The sequence below is a fragment of the Pinus tabuliformis genome, chromosome 4_2, assembly GCF_031772625.1.
Source record: "Pinus tabuliformis cultivar Carrire ecotype Pingquan chromosome 4_2, CPIR1, whole genome shotgun sequence".
Classification (NCBI taxonomy): domain Eukaryota; kingdom Viridiplantae; phylum Streptophyta; class Pinopsida; order Pinales; family Pinaceae; genus Pinus; species Pinus tabuliformis.
In genome coordinates this window covers 165,641,094-165,665,894 of record NC_142304.1, presented here as the reverse complement: position 1 = coordinate 165,665,894, position 24,801 = coordinate 165,641,094, and the positions used below count along the sequence as shown (strand labels likewise).

Genomic DNA, 24,801 nt, shown 5'->3' with positions numbered 1-24,801 from the left:
TCAAAATCTGGACCTTGAAGCCTACCTACTAGGAAAAAAATAAAAATAAAAAAAATAAATATTTTATTTTTGCAATTTCAAATTCAAAATTTGGGGCCAAACCAGCCGACTTAATCATAATGAATTAATCCGTTTTTTTTACATTAATATATACATTTTGGTCTCTGATACCAGCAACATGCCCATCTTCAAAGTGATTTCCAGAAATTCCTTCAAACTCATGCACTACTCTCCTTGTGATGGTTCCACTGTCCTTGGGTTCATGACTAGATCTTCATATTCGACAATATTCTCCTTGTTCTTCTCTACTCTTAACTTTTTAGTCAATCCCACAAATTTAATTTCATCCCTATGCCCAAAACCCCTCGAATCTAGCTTTCTGCCATAAAAAATTATGGTTGGAAATTCGCATTCATGCATTGTGGAAAATTTTATTTCCTCCCTACCCTTAACAAATTTATACTCAACTTCATTCAAAAGCCCTTCCCTGACTATATTTCCAGGCATACTTTTCGGAAAGCTGGCACCTGTAGACGACTTGCTGCTCTCTTCACCATACTCACAACTCCCTCCAACACGAAACATATTTACTGCATTCTAGGACCCTTAGTCTGACATCTGGTCCTAGTGAAAAAATCCCGAGGCTAACGGCAACTCAGTGTTACCAATAGAGGATACAGAGAGAATTGATTCAGATTTCACCTTGCTTTTGCTGGGTGCTTCATTAGGTGCCCTCAATTGGATATATTTTCAAACACGGGGGATAAAAGAAATTGCACCGCGTGGACTTGAACAACAATGGCGCTGCCTAGACTTGAACTGGAGACCTCATTGAGCCATACAAATATACCTACCAAGACCTAGCTGATAGGAAGAACGTTGCCATATAAGGCCATCCTGCTCAAGTATGGGTTTATAATCGGAACGCCCTTCCGCCCCTCTGTAGCCTTCCTCATGACATTTTCATGCTCAGCTAATAGCTGATATTTTGAAAGCCTTCTGAAGTTTCTCAGTCCATTTATTCTTTCCTCCAGCTGGAATCGTTCATGTAAGGCAGCAACTGCTGCTACAACTTGTGACACAAACACCTAGCTCATAAGAACAGATCATGAGTTGAGAACTATTTTTCTGAAGTACACCCCAAGCAGCTTTGCTGAGATTTGAAGACGTGAGAAGAAACCATGCAAGCTCTTGGCCATTGTAGCGTGCATATGTTTTTATATGAGGCATTGCATGACATCGACTTGTGTGATTTTCTTTCCATCGAGCCCAGTATTTCTTCAAAAATTCCTTTTCCACATTCTTTTGTGGGCTAGGAATTGCATTACGAGAAACATAACCCTCAATTGAGCATCAAACATATTCAACTATAGGCCAAATTATTTGCACACTTCCAGGATCTAAAGGTTGTTTATCCCAAGTAGATCCTGAGCTCATTGATGAAGCCAACTCCATCATCCATTTCTCATCCAAAGATCCAAGAGAAGAAAACTGGTAGACAAGCAGAGAACCTTGGAATTTGTTTCCAAAGCATTTCTCTTGCAAAATTGTTCGAAGCTTCATATGCCCCCACTTTTTCATCTTGGCACCTTTATGATAGCTAGGCACAGATGCCACCAAACGAATCGATGCACTGCTATAGTCAAACCTCCTAAAGTATGTTGCATTGATCTTAACATCACCGATTTGTGGCAATGTGACATGGCATCCAGACCACTCCAAAGCCTCGAGATATTCAACTAGATCATCCTCAAATGGTGATGTTTTCCCAATATCTTTTGCTCTTTTACAGGGAAGTCTTGCATCCACAGACCCTGTGTCTTGTTATTCCAGTCAACATAAATTAAATTTTTTGTGTGCACAACAACTCGAACTCCTCTTGAGTACACCAAAAGCATAGCTTTGGAGTGATGTGTTCCATAAGAGAGGTGCAATGGTGGCTTGTAAAGCAACCAACTTGTAGGTTTTTCCTTCTTCATATTTTCAAATGTGTGCGAACTTTCTCCATGTATTACCAACACACGAGGAATTGTCCTTAGAATTGGACAAGCAGACAGCAACCAGTCCATGTCCACCATGTAGTTCAAAAGGATTGCCACAAGCACATTTCCCTGAATCACATCAGAAATTGAAACTGATCGAGTATTGGCCCATGTAGGAAAACCTTGAACTCGCATGAGTTGAAATGTTGAGGACTAAATCTCTTCTGGGATATTAAAATATTGAATCGACCCTGTCTCTTAAATATTAATTGAACCATTCTTCTTTTCGAGTCAATGTCGTGCATCAGACCTTGATCATGACTAACATTGTTTGCATTCATTGAGGTAGAAGCCATTCTCGAACCACTAGTTGCTTGTTCAATTTCAATAGCCTTTCTCTATTAAGTAAAGGAAAAATGTGTTTGTTCTTCTAGAGATTCAAGAACAAAAGAAGGAGAATTTGTGTGAAACTTGTCTTGCAAGAAAGCAACAATGGATAGCATCTGATGAAGGCACAACCTAGAGAGAAAAAGTTGTTCTTGGACTAGTACAAACTGATATAAGTGGTCCAATGAGGACAATATCTTCTCTAGTTGTTGAATTTGGCAGTCAGGGAGAATTTCCTCCATTGAACCCCTTCCTGCAAAGTCCTCACAAATGCTTCATCATCAAGAAACTGTTGTTTCCTTTTGAGAAAGTATGTTTTAACTTCAATTGACTCTTTAACATCAGCTGAGGACTCAATGTGGTCATCGGCTTCTCCACATTGCACTGATGGAGGCTCTTTTTCCCTATCATCAACTGCAACCTTATACTTGAAAGGGAGGCTTCCAAGAATCAATTCTATAATATCTCCATCTACAAGAGTACCTTGTTCATGTGGAGAGATCCTTTTCCTTGAATTCCCTGACCTAAGACTGATTGGATTCTGACCTTCCACAAAAATTTCAGGAAAGCCATCAGTTAAACCATTCAAATGGATATGCTTATGGCTCACTTGCTTATTGTTGTTTGGTAGGTCATTGAGCCCAATTGCTTTTGAACCTTGAAAAAAATTGTTAAAGGATGGCTTGAAGAGTCTTCTTCTTCATTGTCTTTCAAAGGCACTAAAACTCCAACTCAATAATGGCGCTAAACTAACATTGCTTTAGTCTTCTTAGTCAATCTATTGTTTATATCGACAAAAGTTTTTGAAGTTAAACCTTTTGGTTTTTGTTTGTGCACCTACGTGTTCCGTATTATGTCGGATGTTTTTCTCCTTATGTTCTAGTTTATGTTCAAAGCTCAGGTTTGGAAATCCAAGAACCTCCTACGATAAAAATTAGAGTGGTTGTTAAGATAAAGGTTGTATGAAAAAATATGTGCTTCCATTACTCTATTATTTTTCTTAAGTTAAAGACAGTTCTTACAAATGATGTCCAAAGAAAAATTCCAATAACGCTAAACATGTTGATGCCACACTCTTACAAACATGGTGTGAACTAAAATTCACACTAGCATTCGATGCTATCGACATACAAATAAAATGCATTTCCTCTCTGGCATGTTCTCAACATTCTTTATTTAATTATAATGAAAGGTATGGGCCTTATTTGGGTTCTTAATTTTTCTGATCCAATTGGTTTCACATGAAGCCAATGTCAATTACTTGAAATTACTTATGTAATATCTCCAAAAGATACGATTTTGCATTTGAAATTTTCCCCCTTTACATTCTTCTATACTGGAAGATATATTTACTATTTCCTGTAAGTGAGTTACATTAAAATCATGAAGAATAATGGGCCTGAATGCATTCGTAATCTAAACTTAAACTAACTAGACTTTAAATAGCTAATAAACAAACTTCAAGCTTGTTCCAATCACAAATTTATTTTGTCAAAGTCACCCAGGAAGTGCTGGCCCCATCCACATGATTCGGGCTTGTGGAGGAAAATCGGCCCATGAGAGGCAAGCATGTCATAAGTAGGAATCAGACCTGAATGGGTAGCGCAACAACCCCTTGCGTTATCCATCCAAGCTAGACCCCACTAACTAGTTCAGTTAGATGTATGAAAAACCCCTGGTTATGTATTGTTGTACTGCATAAATTGGGATATTCTTCTCGTCAGTCCAGGTAAGTTGTCTCAAGTGGTAGGAACACTCTCCTCAAATCAAGGCACAATCTATTTCCATCAATGAGGATTGTTTCTAAGCAAAATCTTCAGTAGGAACTAAAATACTGCAAATTCCAAGAAGAGAACTTCACGACCCTTGATCGTAGTGACAATTGGCAAGAGTTGCGAGTCAAAGAGAGTAAATGTTAGTTGGTGAAGTCTTTATGCAGAATTTATGAAGGATGCAACAAGATGGTATTTGATATGTTTAAAGTGCAAATAAAATTACATAATACATATTGTAGGAGAAGCAATCACAATCTTTTTCTTACAAGTTTTGTTAGACCTTTTGCAGCTTGGCCCAGCAGTCATGGTAGAGTAAAAATGGATTTTGGGCACCAAAATAGTAACTACCAATATAACCCAGTCCACTTTTATTATTTTGTCCAAATTTTGAGTTTCTTATAAAAATCTGTGTCGCATTATTTGTTGCATACTACAAAAAGTTAGTACTAGATAGCTGATAAGCCTCATCATTGGGTAATTATATGGGCCTTAATTGGCCTTAATTCACCTCCTATCTTAGTCAAACCAACTATCCTCACACCTTATTGCATACTTTTGATTATAGTTTGTTTATGAGATGAGTTAGAGTTGGATATTTTGCTTTGTGGTAGAATGTGCATGTAATGCAGGAATAAAGGATACAAACAAGGAAAAATGCAGGCATCAAGTATAAAAGCAAGGAACTATGGCAAAGACCTTGGTCACAACTCGAATGGGAAAAGGGAGAGTAATTATAGGAGGTAAATCCTCCTCATTTACTATCCCTCCATTCGAATATTCCTCCATTAGCTCGGAGTGCAAACAACCATCACTTTGAGGACTAGAATACAACCGAGCAAGTGAAAGGGACAGAAACCAGTTTATCTTGAGTGGGGAGCCAAGCCTCCCTAATGGGAAGGAAGTCGTTAGAGACTTCAGATGTATAAATAGAGAGGCTTAGGAACTCAGCAGGATTCAGACTTTCATTGTAAAACTCTACTTTATTTCTGAGCTGCAAGACTTGTGACAGTTTGTTTTGTAATCCATGGTTTTCATAATGAGAACGAGTTCTGTTTTAAGTCAGCTTTGAATTAACTTAGAGGGCTGAAGCTCTTGGGTTAGGTCCTAACCCGAGCAAGCAAAGATCCTATTTACTGTACATGTATGCTAGCATAGATTTCTAGTTATGTTCATTTGCTTAAGTAGCTTTCTGGTTCTGTTCATTTGCTTAAAAGATGCATTTTCATTACATTAGTGTAGATTAGATCGGTTGTTCTTTGGTTTTGCTTCCATTTGTGCCTTATTTCAGTTCACAGGGTAGCTAGAGGAAAAAGATCACCATAAGGTTGTGCGCAGGTGTCTCAGCCTCATCTCCTCCCTCTGGGACCATGACTCAAGGAAGAGACCCTTTAGCAACCCCAAAAACATAAGTTTCTAGTTCTCGCATGAGCTATGGAGTTTGTTGTTCGATGCAATTATTTGTTCATCCTCACTGGTTTTTCTGTCATTTTCCTTTGAAACCTCCTTCAACACGTTCTTCATACATCGCTTCCTCGCCGTTCGATCCACAACAAACCTTCATAATCACCATTCGATTCATTATTTTCTCCAATTGCTACCTCGCATGAAGTCTTCCACTTGCTTTATGCGCTTTAATCTCCACCATCGATCTGCCTCTTGATCTGATAGCTATCACGCCACCTTAACACTTTATGCACTTTAAACCCCCACCGTTGATCTGCCTCGCCTGATCCGGTGCCTATTGTGTCACCTGATCGCCAACTAGCTTGGTTGATCTCCATCGTTGATCAGCCCCACCTGATCCAACGGCTATCGTGCAATCTTGTGCGGATTATTGCATGACCGTTATCTGCCCGAGAGAATGCGAGAAAAGTGGTTTTCTCATGCTACGTGTCGCGTAGTAAGACTAATTGCGTGAAATTTCATAATTCCGCTTATGACCTTGAGGGCGCACGAGAAACTACTTACCACCTTAGAAACCCACTCCATCATTTCCGCACGTTTCTTTTTCGCGCGATATGATCTCTGTTGTCCATCCTCTGGTTAATACTGTCCATCCATCTCTCGACTTAATCCACACGATAAGATCTCAGTCGTTCATCGCTTCGTTACCCTGTCCGTCTCTCTCTTGACTTAACCTCCGTGATAAGACCTCAACCATTCATCATGTTCATCCATCTAGTCACTTAAGCCTTCGCGATAAGATCTCCACCGTTCATCATATTCATTCGTCCGGTTCGTCAATCTATCCATTTAACCTCCGTTATAAGACCTCCGTCGTTCATCTTGTGCATTCACCCTATTCACCCATCTATTCACTTAAGCCTTCACGATAAGATATTCGTCGTCCATCTTCTGTTTGTTGATCGATCCAACAGTCCCTATGCACTACTGTGTCCTCACGTCCTCCTTTCACCAATTTCGGTCTCCGACTACTTTTTCCACTTGAAAACTGATTTAGCTTAGTTTCTTTACTTACATCTTAGTATAGTTTAATTCCATTTGCCTCTGTAGCTTAGATAGTAGCATTAGGTTAGGGATTGTTTTAGAAATTTTGCTTAACATAGCTGTTTAATTGGTTTATTAGGTTATGGTGTGGTTTAGCATTACATGATGTTTTCTTCATTACTGCAGTAGAGTAGCTCTCTCTTAGAATAGGTTTTCTATTCTTCCATCAAAGAATTAAGCTTCTTCTGACCCTATAGAAGTTTGGCTTGGAACCCCTAGGGTCTCTTGCCAGATAAACAGTGACAACAGGCAGGACCTTCACTTCTACTTGTGCATATAGTACTATCACCTCGAAGTTTGTATGAACACCGAGTTGATAAGTAAAGCTGGTAGCCCTGGGAGTTGCAACATTCTTGTTGCAATACCTAGGCTCATCACTTTTTGGCGCCATTATCGGGGAGGTGTCTAAGTAGAAAGTGATTACTGCTTTCTTCTATTTCTAGTCTCCAACTTTATTTTCTTCTACTTCTTATCCTCAATTTTCTTCCATTAGTTTATTTCTGCAAAAGTAATCTAGTTTCTTCCTTTCTTGCATTTGTTATTATCTGCTTTCCTTTCCATTTTGCAAGTAGAATTTCAATTCAGCAAGTAGTCTTTTTATTAGTAGTTTTAATTCAATCAACAATTTCATTCTGCAAGTACTTTCTAGCTTTAAAGAAAATCTTACAAAAACCAACCCAAAAACATTTCCTTTCATGCCTCGTAGGAATAGGGACAATTTAGGGAAATTTTTGACAAATACCCCCACTTCATCCAAAATTCAACCTTCTCTCTTCTTCAGCGACTGTGAAGTGGAAGAACCTTTAGGTGAGCAACCTTACAGATTTGAAGAACCTACAGGGGAAGAAGAAGAGGAAGAACCAATTCCTACTGAACCAATGGCTAAAAACAGAAATGACAGAGGAAATAGAGAGGGAATTGAGGGTATCTTCCAAATCAGAGAGACCAATGGGGACACTAAGATGAAGAATATAAGCCCCTCTTCTCAACCTCATTTCCATGGCCTGACCACAGAGGACCCTGACACTTTCCTATTTGATTTTGCTGTTATATGCCGAACCTGTTATCTCAAAATTATACCCCGATAGGCTACTGTGATCAGGTAGACTTTAAGTAACTATTTCAAACCTACTTTAGGCCGAGGCTTAGTCTCCCCAACCTGAGAGGGCTCTCTCACAAGATTAAATATTTGGATAATGAATAAGATGGCTAACTCTATGAAACAAAATGAACAAGTATAAGAGGTTGAAACACAATTAAAAAGTATCCATTGGGCTTATGGAGTTAGATATGCTTCAGTATTGACAGTAAGGTTAGCTTTGCATAAAATTTATGGCATTCAGAATCCAACATATGTAAACACACCAAACACATAGAGGACCAACACAGTTTACAAACTAAGTAATCAGAAATTCATAACACTGTAGATAATAGGAAAGAGACAACACAAGACATTCAGAACATAGAATTCCTTTTGATTCCTGAGAAGCAAGGCCAATACTGTATTACTAGAAAACAAAGTCTTTACACAAAGCACAATATGAGAGATTTTCTCAATAATTTTCCAACCCTAAGTACATTGCTCTCTCTCCTATATATAGAATTCTTTACATAGCGGATATTCCTCCTCCAACATGAGGGGAACTTGAATTCTGCTTGCTATGACACCTACTCAAACTTTAACTAAATATTAAATACAACAACTGCTAACTGGAAGTTTTAGAAACCTAAGACAATTAGGAGTCTAACTCCACATCATGCTGATAATAGCATTTATTACAATCAAAATTCGTTCTCTGACAAGTGGTTTCCTTCAGTTTAGCTTTGGTGGATGTTTAAAACTCCTTGCTGGCCCTTAATGTCTTATCTCTTTACTGCTGCTGGAAAGTAGGAAACTGCCCCTGTTTTTCTGCTTTTGGTTTCCTCAAGGATATTTGAAACCAATTAACCATGTTGTTCTTCTTTGATTACACAAAAATGTATTGGAGTGCCACGTTCTTCATGTGCTATAGACCCTTCCCATATACTCGTATGAAGACAAAACCTCTTCAAAGCTGTTTGAGATGTCATGGACAATACTAGTTGTGATCATTTGTATAACAAAAAGATTAGAGTTCCTCCGCTTGTTTTGCCTTGGTTGGATGCTTGTAGATTGTAAATGATCCTTTTATGAAATCCCCTTTCAAAAAAGTTTCCCCTTGATTACTCAAAATTGGTCAACTGAGTTTAATTATGCAGCTACAACAGTTTCGTAGTGCGCTACGAAACTGCTGTGCATTATGCATCACCTACAGCAGTTTCGTAGCGCGCTACGAAACTGCTGTGTAATCACAAAACATAGTTTTAATACCAAAATTTGACTATCTTGAGCCTCTTTATATTGAAATGTCCTTTTCAACTGCCCTGAAGCTATTCAAAACTGAATGGAGATGCATCATTCTTCAAGAAAAACTGCAACAAGGTAAATCATCAAAATTTGGGATATAATCTTACTTGCTGTGTGATTTCCTTAAGGAAATATTTCCCGCTGGCTTAGTTGTATCTTCAAATCCTCAATTTGCCTCTTCATAAATCTGATCCCAGCTCTCAGTCTCATATTAACTATTTTGATGAATTTTTCTTCCTTTATTGTAGGAACTGACCAGGTATAGTATTGAGCATGACAGTCGACCACCTCGGATATTTGAATTGTTTTGTCTTCCCATAGAGCCTCCATTTTGTTAAAATGAGCTGCCTTGATTGCATGTTTCCTTGAGGCTTTCTTCAGTTTAGCAATTTCCAGGTTTGCTAATTTCAACTTCTTTTTTAACTCTTCAACGCTAGATTCCTCTTGAGGGATAACTGCCTTACCTTTATCTCTTTTATGCAGCTGAGATGATGTTTCTGATGGAGCTACTGGTCCTTCATGAGATTGTGCTATCTCCTCTGTTTCACTTGCTTCTAGTCATGTCCCTTGTACCTGTCTTAAATGCCTCGTCACAGGTCTTCTTGGCTTAAGGACAAATTTAGCAACCGGATCATCAAACTTGAGCTTTTTTGAGGCTTTGATCTTTTTGGTATTGTCCTTTCCTGATTCTATCAAATATGCTTGAACCAAGGGAGATTCTTCAATATCAATAGCTTGCAGTAAGTCATTAAGACTTCCCTCTGAAACCGGGCTTTCCTCAGTAACCACTGTCCTGCCTTTTTCCTTAGCTAACTGGCTCCTTGTCATTATTCTCTGGACTACTTCACATGTAGATGATTCATGTAGATCCTCTCTGATCTGAGTTTTCTCTTTCTGGGACTGTTGGGGTGTGTCTTGTATTATCAGTGGTCTGGTGGGTTCCTTTACCTACTTCCTAGCCTTCACTTTTACAAATCTCCTGGATCTTGTTTCTACACGATCATTCGCTGCTGGTGGAGAATTTTTTACAGCCTGAGGACTGAGGCCAATTTCATTTTTGAAGTCAGAAATAAACATGAACATGGACCAGTCCCTGTCTACTCTCTGGATCTCATGCAAAACGATCAACTTGACTAAGCCTTGGTGAAACAATGAGGTCTCACAGGCTTCCTTCTTTAGCTGAACCTTGTCACACATTTTTCCTAGGCTACGAAACAAGTAGAAAGGTAAATCAAGATATGTCTTTCTAGTGAAATGCAGCAGAAGCTTGAAGTGATATGAATACACCTTATGATACCTCCCCTCGCAGGTAAAGTACCTCTATATGTAGGTAAGTAAATTGGCATATGAGTCCTTGACAAAATTCCTGGGCACAAACTTATTTAAATCTGAATCAATGAACTCTGGCTTCAGAAATTATTTGCAGGGAGTCATATCAAATTTGAAAATTTTAAACCATCTTTCCTCTCCCCTTGGGATTTCAGTAACTGCAAATATGACCTCTGGAGAGATGGGTAATTCAAGCACCCCAACTTTCAAATTCAAACCTGTGAAATTCAAGGCAAATTCCCTGGTGACTTGCATATGGCCTCCTTGAATTTTTTCGCAAAACCTCCAACAACCAACTTGTTTGAAGGCTCATTCAACTTCATCATTCTTTAGGATGCTATCTAACCCCTCATGTTCATTCCTCAAACATCTCCCTGACCTGTGCTCCTTTCTTTCTGCAGACCCATCCATGAAATTCCAGCGGAATAGAAATTTGAAATACTGGCACTGCCTTAATCTTCGATCACTGCCTCTCTTGAAAGCTGCCTCACTTGAAAACGGCCTCGCTTGATCTTCAGGGAATTCAAATTGAAGGCTTAACAATTTATTTCTCATGCATGAACCCAAACACAAATCATGACTGTGAATACTTGGCTCTTCTTGAAACTTGAAATCTGAGCGTACCAAGGTACCTAACGACTCTAATGATGAAGATAAGCGGTTGGACATGATAGGCGAAGTGTATAAGATGACAAATGATGATGTAAACATAACGGATTTTGATAGATATGACAGCTGAGAAAGATTTGGTACAAATCCGCACGAATCCCCGATTTCATAGCGTAGCCAGTGCAAAATCTGGGTTTTGCGATACAAAAACACCTAAACAAATTTTATGCGCTACAAAAACTCCTAAACAGTTTCGTAACACAAAAGAACCTTCGAACAAAGCTGACACATGGAACCTATGTGAGTTATGAGACCAGTGATGAATGAGAATGGATAGTTGACCTTTATTTAACCATACCACTAAGACTATTAGGACTTAGACACTAAAGCAAACAAAATATTAAACCTGGACTGGCACCTAACCTTTACAATGAAACTGTTATGAACAATTTGGAAATTGTTTCTTAAGTGATAACAACAGCTCCACTTGGGATAGTGTGCTCCTATAGTACACTAAGAACTCGCAGGTCCAATGCTTTATCCATTTTATGACAAACATAGATTTTCTTGCAAAGCATCCCTTTCCAGCTTCTTGGGCCTTCACCTCTGGCTTAAGCCTTCTGTTTCAGCTTGTCATTATTTACAACAAAAGGAAAAACTGATAAAACAAATATATACAATGTTATGAGAAACTGAAAGTATTTCAACCAATGATAATAATTTAGGAACCTGCCATTAACAGGTCCTCCAGCATATGGTTCTCCATCAATTTCTTGCAAAATGTAAGTGTTGTTTCCATGAAAAGCAGCAATTTGATATGGTCCCTTCCACAAATTTTCAAACTTACCGTTCTTACCTTTCTACTCGATTCTGGCTTCCCATTTCAGCACTCTGTCATGGATCTGAAAAGTAACTTCCTTGATCTTCTTATCAAATGTTTTCTTGATTCTGTTCTGACTTTGTTGATGACTATAATATACCTCATTCCTCTTCTCCTGCAGGGATATCATTTGATTGATTCTCCTTTGTACAACGTTTGGTTCCTCTTCTAGCCCTTGAATTAGTTTCATTACCGGTACTCCAAGTGATGTTGGGAATATAGCTTTAGCACCGTATAGTAACTCATATGGCGAGGTTCCAATAGATATCTTTGTACAAATTCGGTCAGCCCACAAATCATACTTCAATTTCAAATTCCAAGCTTTCTTGCTTTCTTGCAACACCTTCTTTATGATCCTCACAATGCTTTTGTTTAATGATTCGGCAAGGCCATTTCCTTATGGATAATAAGCAGTAGAGTGCCCAAGAGTGATGTGATATTGGTGACAAAAATTAATCATCTTCTTGGACTTAAAAGCTTGAGCATTGTCAGTTATAATCTTCATTGGACAGCCAAATCTAGACAATATATTATTTTCTAAGAAAGAGATAATCACTGAATCATTAGCTTGCCTCGTTGGAATTGCCTCTATCCATTTGGTGAAATAATCGGTGGCTGTGAGTATCCAGCGATGCTGTCCTGATGAATGAGGATGAATTTCCCCAAAAAAATCCAATCCCCATTGCTGGAAAGGCGCTTCAACATATATAGGAACCAAAGGTAAAGGCATAAGTTTCCTTTTTCCCTCAAATATTTGACATTCATGACATGAAGCCACCCTTCTGTAAGTGTCCCTGAACATAGTTGGCCAAAAATATCCAGCTCTTAAGATTTTGTTTGTAGTAGCTTTCCAATAATGATGTCCCCCACAATCTCCTTTATGAAATTCATCAATTACTTTATCAGCTTCTTCTTCAAGGAGACAATTTAACAAAATCCCTCCTGCATCTTTCCAAAACAAATTTTGGTCATATACAAAATATTTTAAAGGCTTCAACTTGACAAATCGAGCTTTGGACTTTCAAAGATTAGCAGGGGATTTATTATGCTGTAGAACAAATGCTACGTCCTTGTACCATTCTGAAACCAAGAATTTTTCATTTATTTGGACCAACTCCTCTTCATTTTCAGAAATTTCTGAGATCTCTGTACTCAAATTAATGTCAAGGCAGTCTAAATTTGACTGAGTCATTAGCTTTGCCAAGCCTTGACCCTTCACCAATTTGGTGGGTTTGATGTCAATGTCATACTCTAACAATTTTGCTATCCACTTGCCCCTTTTTCCATTCGGATCAGCCTGTGTTAGGATATCATTTATAACAGCATTTGGAACATAAGCAACAATATGAGAATGCAAAACATAGATTCTGAAATCCTTTATAGCTTTCACCAAGGCGTAAGCTTTCTTCTCTAGGCTATTGTACTTCAGTTCAGCATTTGCTAATGTCTTACTAAAGAAAGAAATAGGTTGTTCAGTACCTTGATTTCCCTTTTGCAGCAAAACTCCAACAATTGTATCCTCAGAAGCAAATGTAAAAATAAGAAATTCCTTGGTAAAATCTGGGCTGATAAGTACCGGTGCTTGTGCAAGTGCCTTCTTGATCTCCTCAAAATATTTCTTTGCTTCAGCTGTCCACTTAAAGTCCACTCCTTTCTTCAACATCTTTGTTATATTCTTGACAACCTCAGCAAAGTTAGGAATGAAATGTCTAACAAAGTTAACTTTTCCAAGGAAGGATTGAATCTCTTTCCTACTTCTTGGCAGATCTAACTTTTGAATTGCAATAACTCTATTAGGATCAATCCTAATTTTTTCCTCAGAAATGATATGACCAAGAAGTTTGCCTGATGTTAGAGCAAACATACTTTTAGTGGGATTAAGGGAGATACCAAACCTCCTACATTTCAGAAAAATTCTTTCAAGGTGCTTCAAATGATCTTCCTCTCTCTTTGAAAAAACTGTGATGTCATCAAGATAGACAACCACTGATTTGTCCTTTTCCTCAGCAAAGGCAATATCCATTGCTCTTTGGAAAGTGGCCCCTGCATTCATGAGACCGAAAGGCATCTTGGCGTACATGAATGTTCCCCATGGCGTTGTGAAGGCTGTCTTCTCTTGATCATCTAGATGCACAAGAATTTGATTGTACCCTAAGAAAGCATCAAGCATAGACATCCTTTGTGAACCAACAATGTTTTGTAAAATTAAATTCATCTTAGGAAGAGGATAGTTATCTTTTAATGAAGCTTTATTCAAATTTCTGAAGTCTATACAAATCCTGACCTCTCCATTCTTCTTTCTAACTGGTACCAAATTAGCAAGCCAATTTGAGAATCTGTATAGGAACAATAATTTTAGCATCAAAGAGTTTCTTGACTTCCTTTTCAATCAATGGCATAAGAAGAGGATTAATTCTTCTTAACTTCTGCTTGAAAGGTTTCTCATTCTCCTTAATAGGAATGGTATGTTGGATAATAGAAGAATCATATTGTTTTAAATCAGCATAGCTCCATGCAAACACATCAATAAACCTTTTCATCATCTCAATGTATTTAGCCTTCATATCAGCTGAAAGGAATTTTGAAATATTAACCATCCTAGGTACTACTGAATCCCCTAAGTTGCATCTCTCTGCTTCCTCCTCATCAGCCTGTAATTTTGGTGTTTTAAACACATCATTTTGATCAAACAATTTCTCAAGAGGAATGAGACCTTTAGGTATTAAATTATTTTTCAGTTGTAAGACTTCATATTTTTCCTTTGACTCCACAAACATATTTTGTTGATCCATATGAGTGTTTTCAAACTCTTCTTTTAACTCAATGAAATTCTTTACCTGCTGATCGTCTTCAAAGATTTGCCAATTAGTAATGTTATCTGGGATTGTGGTCGATGACGAACCTCCACCTCATATTTTCCAGAAGAGTGCATATGAATAATAAAAAGACTGGCTGAAACAACAAGAGAGTCTGCAATAGAGTTTTGGTCTCTGGTTTTGATAGTGAAAGAATAGGCCTGAAACTTTCCCAACATGTCCAACACTAAGTTTCTATATGCTCTCATCCTTACATCCTTGGTTTGATAAGCACCTTCCACTTGTTTAATCACCAATTCAGAATCTCGAAAAACAACAATGTTTCTAGCCTTCTACTTTAACAAAGATTCTAAGCCCAAAATCAGAGGTTCGTACTCAGCCATATTATTAGTGCAGTCAAAATTTAGTTTGTAGGAGAAAAACTTACTTTCATCATTGGGACTAGTGATCCAAATCCCAGCTCCTGCCCCTTCTCTTCCTGCTGATCCATCAAAGTATAACGACCACCAGCCTATTGTCTCTTTTCCATCTTCTTGATAATCTCCTTGGGATTGATTTTTTGAAAACCTCTCCTCTGATTCATCTCCAACTGACTCATTTAAAAGAATGGCTGATCCTAGGCCAGTATCAAATGAATAAATAGGAAAATTTTGAGGTTTGTATTTGCTGCTTACCATATAAGCCATTCTGGTCTCCCGATACAACCTCCTTTGCTCACCAAAAACATGAATAGTAGCATAGGCAAGGTCCATCTGCATCGTGCCTTTGATATTTGCTGCCCACGATCTTGAAAGCAGCATACCAAACTTAGGTGGAATGTCGGCCACAACAATATCCATGACAATTGTCTTCGCTGGAATTTGTGTTAGCCCCACAACAACATCTTTAATCAAACCAATGCATTGAACTCTTTTTGAATCAAAAGAGAATAGATCCTTATATGGTCTCGTCACCTTCAAACCCAACCTTTCCATGATTACCTTGGGCATACGATTATGAGATGCCCCTGAATCTAACATAGCATTATGTAAGGTCATATCATGAATGCTAATGCTTATGTAGAAAGGAGGAAACTCTTCATTCTGTTCATCTTCAAGTCTTGGACCCAAGTAAATAATAGGATTATCTTCTTGCACATTTAAGATATCAGCTACTCCTGGTTGTGAATTAAGCATCTCTACAATCTTACTTCTGTATTTGTCTACCTTGAGGATTTCACTAAAGGGGACTGATATTTTGATTTTAGCAATTTCATTCTCAAGGTTAAAAAAAGAAATAGTTTTCTCAATTTCTTTAGTAGGAGATGGAGTTTGAATGTGTCTTTTACCAGATAGAGAATCGACTTTACCCTCAACAGCCTTTAGATTGTCCTTGTCTTCAACAACCTTTGAAACATCCTTCTTGGGCTTTGCTTTGCTTGCGGTAATTGGTACATTTCTATTCCTGAGATTGTACTGTTTTTGCATTTCAAAGATAGCGTGCTGATAACCCTTTAAATAGTCTGAAGGTTCCTCTCCTTGTTTGGTTATACTGGATTCATCATGTTCTTCCTTAGTTAAGAAAATTCCTGACACTTCTTCATCAAGACAATGGATGGATTCTTCAGGAACTTCAGGCTCATCTTCTTCATCAACTAAGTTCTGCTGGAAAGGAGGTCTTACTGGAGGATCAGGCTGTTGATTCCTATTCTCTCTTGGCCTTTGTTGATTTTGAGGTCTTCTGAACTGAGGATTTCTAAATTGAGGCTCCTGCTATGCTGGAGGAGAAGAAGTATTTCCAAGAGCCAACCGATCCATCAACTTCTCCATGGTCTTCATGATTGAATCAATTTTATCTTCTGGAGCTGAAGAGAAAGGTTTATCTTCTTCTTTCAGTTTGGTTTTTCCCATCTTTGACTTTTTAGCAGCGACCATGTTCAGTTCTACTTTAATTGCGTCGTTTTGCATGTCAGCAAGAGTAGGAGAGTCTCTTTCTCTGAGTAACAGAGAGAAGTCAGAATCAAATGCTTCGGTGTATCTCAGTTGTGCCAAGGCCTCAGGAGGTTTCAAACGGACTGGGATGGAATTGAACACTTTATTAAACCTCTTGGAGAAATTTTGAATGGTTTCATCAGGTGCTCTTCTAAGATTATTGTATTCAGTAAGAGCTTGGACGGGATTAGTTCTGTTTCCCCACTTCCTTAGAAAACTATCTTCAAACTCTGTCCAACTGTGAATGCTTCCAGCTGTAAGAGCTTTAAACCATTTTCTAACTTCTCCAATGAAGGTTTGTGCAAACAATCTTAGTTTCACATCCTCATCATCAACTTCCTCTCTGTCAACAAAATCATTGAATCTGTCTACATGTTCTTCTGCTGTGATTTCTTCATCCCCACCCCATGTTGGAATTCTAGCAGCATATTTGCTAGGAAGGTCATGTAAAACAACAGGGAGTGCTAATGGAGCGTACCTAGCAGGTACGGCCATGGTTAATGGAGGAACAGTGATGACAGGTACTGAAAGGACAGAGGAAACAGAACTGATATGAGGCGGATTTCCTGGTGTTTGAGAACTACTAGGACTAGTAGAAGCAGAAGATAAGGTGCTAGTACGGAAAGGACTATTTTGGCTTTGCAAACCATTGACAAATGTACTCCAGTTTGGAAGGGGTAAAATAGTTTTAGATTTGAGTAAGACTTCAAAAGGATCAAGTTCTTTGAGTTTTTTTAAATCTTCCTCTTCTAACAATAATTCAGAAGTAACAACCTCCCAAAATTCCTCTTTATCTTTTTGTGATACTAGAGACGAAGTATCAATTCCTCTTTTTTGTAAATCGAAAATACTTCTAATGAGTTCTTCTTCGTATTTAGATCTCAACAACACCTCATGAATCTTATCATCAATTATTTTGTCCTCAGGACTTCTTGAAAATTCAGAGAGAAAATATTTTGAAAAAGATGGAGTACCTGGTGTTTCAGTAAATCTTTGTCTGCTCCTTGAAATGGTGTTTGGATTGTCCACAGGAGTAGGTGGATCTGGGTCAGGATTGCTCCGTGTATATCTCCCTCTTGAAGCCACCTTTTAAACTTTTAAAAATGTATGGAGTCACCAAGGTAGATTGCAGCCTCAAAAAGTCTTCTGAGCTCCTGCTACCTTCAGAAGTTCAGTCTCTTGTTTTCGGGAATGAATAATCTTCAGTCTCCCGGCAGACGCACCAAAATGTTATCTCAAAATCAGACCTTGATAGGCTGCTGTGATCAGGTAGACTTTAAGTAACTATTTCAAACCTACTTTAGGCTGAGGCTTAGCCTCCCCAACCTGAGAGGGCTCTCTCACAAGATTAAAGATTTGGATAATGAATAAGATGGCTAACTCTATGAAACAAAATGAACAAGTATAAGAGGTTGAAACACAATTAAAAAGTATCCATTGGGCTTATGGAGTCAGATATGCTTCAGTATTGACAGTAAGGTTAGCTTTGCATAGAAGTTAGGGAATTCAGAATCCAACATATGTAAACACACCAAACACATAGAGGACCAACACAGTTTACAAATGTATTAAGGAAATTAGAGCAATGTTAGTGATTTCTAAGTAATCAGACATTCATAACACTGTAGATAATAGGAAAGAGACAACACAAGACATTCAGAACATCGAATTCCTTTTGATTCCTAAGAAGCAAGGCCAATATTGTATTACTAGAAAACAGAGTCTTTACACAAAGCACAACATGAGAGCTTTTCTCAATAATTTTCCAACCCTAAGTACATTGCTCTCTCTCCTATATATAGAATTATTTACATAGCAGAGATTCCTCCTCCAGCATGAGGGGAACTAGAATTCTACTTGCTATGACACCTACTCAAACTTTAACTAACTATTAAATACAACAACTGCTAACTGGAAGTTTTAGAAACCTAAGATAATTAGGAGTCTAACTCCACTTCATGCTGATAATAGCATTTATTACAATCAAAACGCGTTCTCTGACAAGTGGTTTCCTTCAGTTTATCTTTGGTGGATGTTTAAAACTCCTTGCTGGTCCTTAATGTCTTATCTCTTTACTGCTGTTGGAAAGTAGGAAACTGCCGTTGTTTTTCTGCTTTTGGTTTCCTCAAGGATATTTGAAACCAATTAACCATGTTGTTCTTCTTTGATTACAAAAAAATGTATTGGAGTGCCACGTTCTTCATGTGCTGTAGACCCTTCCCATATAGTTGTATGAAGACAAAACCTCTTCAAAGTTGTTTGAGATGTCATGGACAATACTAGTTGTGATCATTTGTATAACAAAAAGATTAGAGTTCCTTCGCTTGTTTTGCCCTGGTTGGATGCTTGCAGATTGTAAATGATCCTTTTCTGAAATCCCCTTTCAAAAAAGTTTCCCCTTGATTACTCAAAATTGGTCGACTGAGTTTAATTATGCAGCTACAGCAGTTTTGTAGCGAGCTACGAAACTGTTGTGTAATCACAAAACACAGTTTTAATACCAAAATTTGACTGTCTTGAGCCTCTTTATATTGAAATGTCCTTTTCAACTTCCCTGAAGCTATTCAAAACTGAATGGAGATGCATCATTCTTCAAGAAAAACTGCAACAAGGTAAATCATCAAAATTTGGGATATAATCTTACTTGTTGTGTGATTTCCTTAAGGAAATCTTTCCCGCTGGCTTAGCTGTATCTTCAAATCCTCAATTTTCCTCTTCATAACTCTAATCCCAGCTCTCAGTCTCGTATTAACTCTTCTGATGAATTTTTCTTCCTTTATTGCGGGAACTGACCAGGTATAGTATTGAGCATGACAGTCAACCAGCTCGGGTATTTGAATTATTTTGTCTTCCCATAGAGCCTCCATTTTGTTAAAATGAGCTTCCTTGATTGCATGTTTCCTTGAGGCTTTCTTTAGTTTAGCAATTTCTAGGTTTGCTAATTTCAACTTCTTTTTGAACTCTTCAACACTATATTCCTCTTGAGGGATAACTGCCTTACCTTTATCTCTTTTATGCAGCTGAGATGATGTTTCTGATGGAGCTACTAGTCCTTCATGAGACTGTGCCATCTCCTCTGTTTCACTTGCTTCTAGTAATGTATCTTGTACCTGTCTTGAGTGCCTCATCATAGGTCTTCTTGGCTTAAAGACAAATTTAGCAACTGGATCATCAAACTTGATCTTTTTCGAGGCTTGATCTTTTTGGTCTTGTCCTTTCCTGATTCTATCAAATCTGCTCGAACCAAGGGAGATTCTTCAATATCAATAGCTTGTAGTAAGTCATTAAGACTTCCCTTTGAAACAGGGCTTTCCTCAGTAACCACTGTCTTACCTTTTGCCTTAGCTAATTGGCTCCTTGTCATTCTTCTCTGGACTACTTCACCTGTAGATGATTCATGTACACCCTCTTTGATCTGAGTTTTCTCTTTCCAGGACTGTTGGGGTGTGTCTTGTATTATCAGTGGTCTGGTGGGTTCCTTTACCTGCTTCCTAGCCTTCACACTTACAAATCTCCTGGATCTTGTTTCTGCACGATCATTCGTTGCTAGTGAAGAATTTTTTACAGCTTGAGGACTGAGGCCAGTTTCATTTTTGAAGTCAGACATAAACATGAACGTGGACCAGTCCCTGTCTACTCTCTGGATCTCATGCAAAATGATCAACGTGACTAAGCCGTTGTGAAACAATGAGGTCTCACAAGCTTCCTTCTTTAGCTGAACCTTGTCACACATTTTGCCTGGGCTACGAAACAAGTAGAAAGGTAAATCAAGAGATGTCTTTCCTGTGAAATGCAGTAGAAGATTGAAGTGATATGAATACACCTTATGATACCTCCCCTCGCAGGTAAAGTACCTCTATATGCAAGTAAGTAAATTGGAAAATGAGTCCTTGACAAAATTCCTGGGCACAGACTTATTTAAATCTGAATCAATGAACTCTGGCTTCAGAATTTCTTTGCAGGGAGTCATATAAAATTTGAAAATTTTAAACCATTCCCCTTGGGATTTCAGTAACTGTAGATATGACCTCTGGAGAGATGGGTAATTCAAGCACCCCAACTTTCGGATTCAAACCTGTGAAATTCAAGGCAAATTCCTTGGTGACTTGCATATGGCCTCCTTGAAGTTTTTTGCAAAACCTCCAACAGCCAACCTGTTTGAAGGCTCGTTCAACTTCATCATTCTTTAGGATGTTGTCTAACCCCTCATATTCATTCCTCAAACATCTGCTTGACTTGTGCTCCTTTCTTTCTGCAGACCCCTCCATGAAATTCCAGCGGAATAGAAATTTGAAATACTAGCACTGCCTTAATCTTCGATCACTGCCTCTCTTGAAAGCTGCCTCGCTTGAAAACGGCCTCGCTTGATCTTCAGGGAATTCAAATTGAAGGCTTAACAATTTATTTCTCATGAATGAACCCAAACACAAATCATGACTATGAATACTTCCTCTTCTTGAAACTTGAAATCTGAGCGTACCAAGGTACCTAACGAATCTAATGATGAAGATAAGCAGTTGGACATGATAGGCGAAGTGTATAAGCTGACAAATGATGATGTAAACATAACGGGATTTGATAGATATGACAGCTGAGCAAGATTTGGTACGGATCCGCACTAATCTCCAATTTCGTAGCGCAGCCAGTGCAAAATCTAGGTTTTGCGCTACGAAAACACCTAAACAGAGTTTATGCGCTACGAAAATTCCTAAACAGTTTCATAACACATAAGAACCTTCGAACAAAGTTGACACATGGAACCTATGTGAGTTATGAGACCAGTGATGAATGAGAATGGATATTTGACCTTTATTTAACCATACCACTAAGACTCCTAGGACTTAGACACTAAAGAAAATAAAAAATTAAACCTGGACTAGCACCTAACCTTTACAATCAAACTGTTATGAAAAATTTGGAAATTGTTTGTTAAGTGATAACAACGGCTCCACTTGGGATAGTGTGCTCCTGTAGTACATTAAGAACTCGCAGGTCTAGTACTTTATCCATTTTATGACAAACATAGATTTACTTGACAAGCATCCCTTTCCAGCTTCTTGGGCCTTCACCTCGGGCTTAAGCCTTCTGTTTCAGCTTGTCATTATTTATAACAAAAGGAAAAACTGATAAAACAAATATATACAATGTTATGAGAAACTGAAAGTATTTCAATCAATGATAATGCTTTAGGAACCTGCCATTAACAGGTCCTTCGGCATATGGTTCTCCATCAATTTCTTGCAAAATGTAAGTGTTGTTTCCATGAAAAGTAGCAATTTGATATGGTCCCTTCCACAAATTTTCAAATTTACCGTGCTTACCTTTCTCCTCAATTCTGGCTTCCCATTTCAGCACTCCGTTATGGATCTGAAAAGTAACTTCCTTGATCTTCTTATCAAATGTTTTCTTGATTCTGTTCTGACTTTGTTGATGACTATCATATACCTCATTCCTCTTCTCCTGTAGGGATATCAGTTGATTGATTCTCCTTTGTACAACGTTTGGTTCCTCTTGTAGCCCTTGAATTAGTTTCATTACCGGTACTCCAAGTGATGTTGGGAATATAGCTTCAGCACCGTATAGTAACTCATATGGCGAGGTTCCAAGAGATCTCTTTGTACAAATTCGGTCAGCCCACAAAGCATACTTCAATTTCAAATGCCAAGCTTTCTTGTTTTCTTGCAGCACCTTCTTTATGATCCTCACAATGCTTGTGTTTGATGATTTGGCAAGGCCATTTCCTTGTGGATAATAGGCAGTAGAGTGCCCAAGAGTGATGTGATATTGGTGACAAAAATTAATCATCTTCTTGGACTTAAAAGCTTGAGCATTGTCAGTTATAATCTTCATTAGACAGCCAAATCTAGACAATATATTATTTTCTAAGAAAGAGATAATCACTGAATCATTAGCTTGCCTCGTTGGAATTGCCTCTATCCATTTGGTGAAATAATCGGTGGTTGTGAGTATCCAACGATGCTGTCCTGATGAATGAGGATGAATTTCCCCAATAAAATCCAATCCCCATTGCTGGAAAGGCGCTTCAACATATATAGGAACCAAAGGTAAAGGCATAAGTTTCCTTTTTCCCTCAAATATTTGGCATTCATGACAGGAAGCCACCCTTCTGTAAGTTTCCCTGAACATAGTTGGCCAAAAATATCCAGCTCTTAAGATTTTGTTTGCAGTAGCTTTCCAATAATTATGTCCCCCACAATCTCCTTTATGAAATTCATCAATTACTTTATCAGCTTCTTCTTCAAGGAGACAATTTAACAAAATCCCTCCTGCGTCTTTCCAAAACAAATTTTGATCATATACAAAATATTTTAAAGAATTCAACTTGACAAACCGAGCTTTGGACTTTGTAAGATTAGCAGGGGCTTTATTATGCTGTAGAACAAATGCTACGTCCTTGTACCATTCTGAAACCAAGAATTTTTCATTTATTTGGACCAACTCCTCTTCATTTTCAGAAATTTCTGAGATCTCTGTACTCAAATTAATGTCAAGGTAGCCTAAATTTGGCTGAGTCATTAGCTTTGCCAAGCCTTGACCCTTCACCAATTTGGTGGGTTTGATGTCAATGTCATACTCTAACAATTTTGCTATCCACTTGCCCCTTTTTCCATCCGGATCAGCCTGTGTTAGGATATCTTTTATAACAGCATTTGGAACATAAGCAACAATATGAGAATGCAAAACATAGATTCTGAAATCCTTTATAGCTTTCACCAAGGCGTAAGCTTGCTTCTCTAGGATATTGTACTTCAGTTCAGCATTTGCTAATGTCTTACTAAAGAAAGAAATAGGTTGTTTAGTACCTTGATTTCCCTTTTGCAGCAAAACTCCAACAATTGTATCCTCATAAGCAAATGTAAAAATAAGAAATTCCTTGGTAAAATCTGGGCTGATAAGAACCGATGCTTGTGTAAGTGCCTTCTTGATCTCCTCAAAAGATTTCTTTGCTTCAGTTGTCCACTTAAAGTCCACTCCTTTCTTCAACATCTTTGTTATATTCTTGACAACCTCAGTAAAGTTAGGAATGAAACGTCTAACAAAGTTAACTTTTCCAAGAAAGGATTGAATCTCTTTCCTACTTCTTGGCAGATCTAACTTTTGAATTTCAATAACTCTATTAGGATCAATCCTAATTCCTTCCTCAGAAATGATATGACCAAGAAGTTTGCCTAATGTTAGAGCAAAAATACTTTTAGTGGGATTAAGAGAGATACCAAACCTCCTACATTTCAGAAAAATTCTTTCAAGGTGCTTCAAATGATCTTCCTCTCTCTTTGAAAAAACTGTGATGTCATCAAGATAGACAACCACTGATTTGTCCTTTTCCTCAGCAAAGGAAATATCCATTGCTCTTTGGAAAGTGGCCCCTGCATTCATGAGACCGAAAGGCATCTTGGCGTACATGAATGTTCCCCATGGCGTTGTGGAGGTTGTCTTCTCTTGATCATCTGGATGCACAAGAATCTGATTGTACCCTAAGAAAGCATCGAGCATAGACATCCTTTGTGAACCAACAATGTTTTGTAAAATTAAATCCATCTTAGGAAGAGGATATTTATCTTTCAATGAAGCTTTATTCAAATTTCTGAAGTCTATAGAAATCCTAATCTTTCCATTCTTCTTTCTAACTGGTACCAAATTAGCAAGCCAATTTGAGAATCTGATTGGAACAATAATTTTAGCATCAAAGAGTTTCTTGACTTCCTTTTCAATCAATGGCATAAGAAGAGGATTAATTCTTATTAACTTCTACTTGAAAGGTTTCTCATTCTCCTTAATAGGAATGGTATGTTGGATAATAGAAGAATCATATTGTTTTAAATCAACATAGCTCCATGCGAACACATCAAATAAACCTTTTCATCATCTCAATGTATTTAGCCTTCATATCAGCTGAAAGGAATTTCGAAATCTTAACCATCCTAGGTACTACTGAATCCCCTAAGTTGCAGCTCTCTACTTCCTCCTCATCAGCCTATAATTTTGGTGTTTTAAACACATCTTTTTATCATGACCATGAAGAATGGGCATATGTCCAAACAAGAATGGGAATATGACCATCAAGAATGGGCATATGTCCAAACAATTAGTCCTATACCCTCCTGCTCAACCTACCCTAGATCATGAATTACCTTTAT

General features: G+C 38.0%; 1 pseudogene; it reads right to left on the bottom strand.

The window, feature by feature from the left end:
- Positions 1-1,044: 1,044 nt before the first annotated feature.
- LOC149168697 (tyrosyl-DNA phosphodiesterase 1 pseudogene) lies at positions 1,045-23,650 on the bottom strand (annotated as a pseudogene).
- Positions 23,651-24,801: the final 1,151 nt, after the last annotated feature.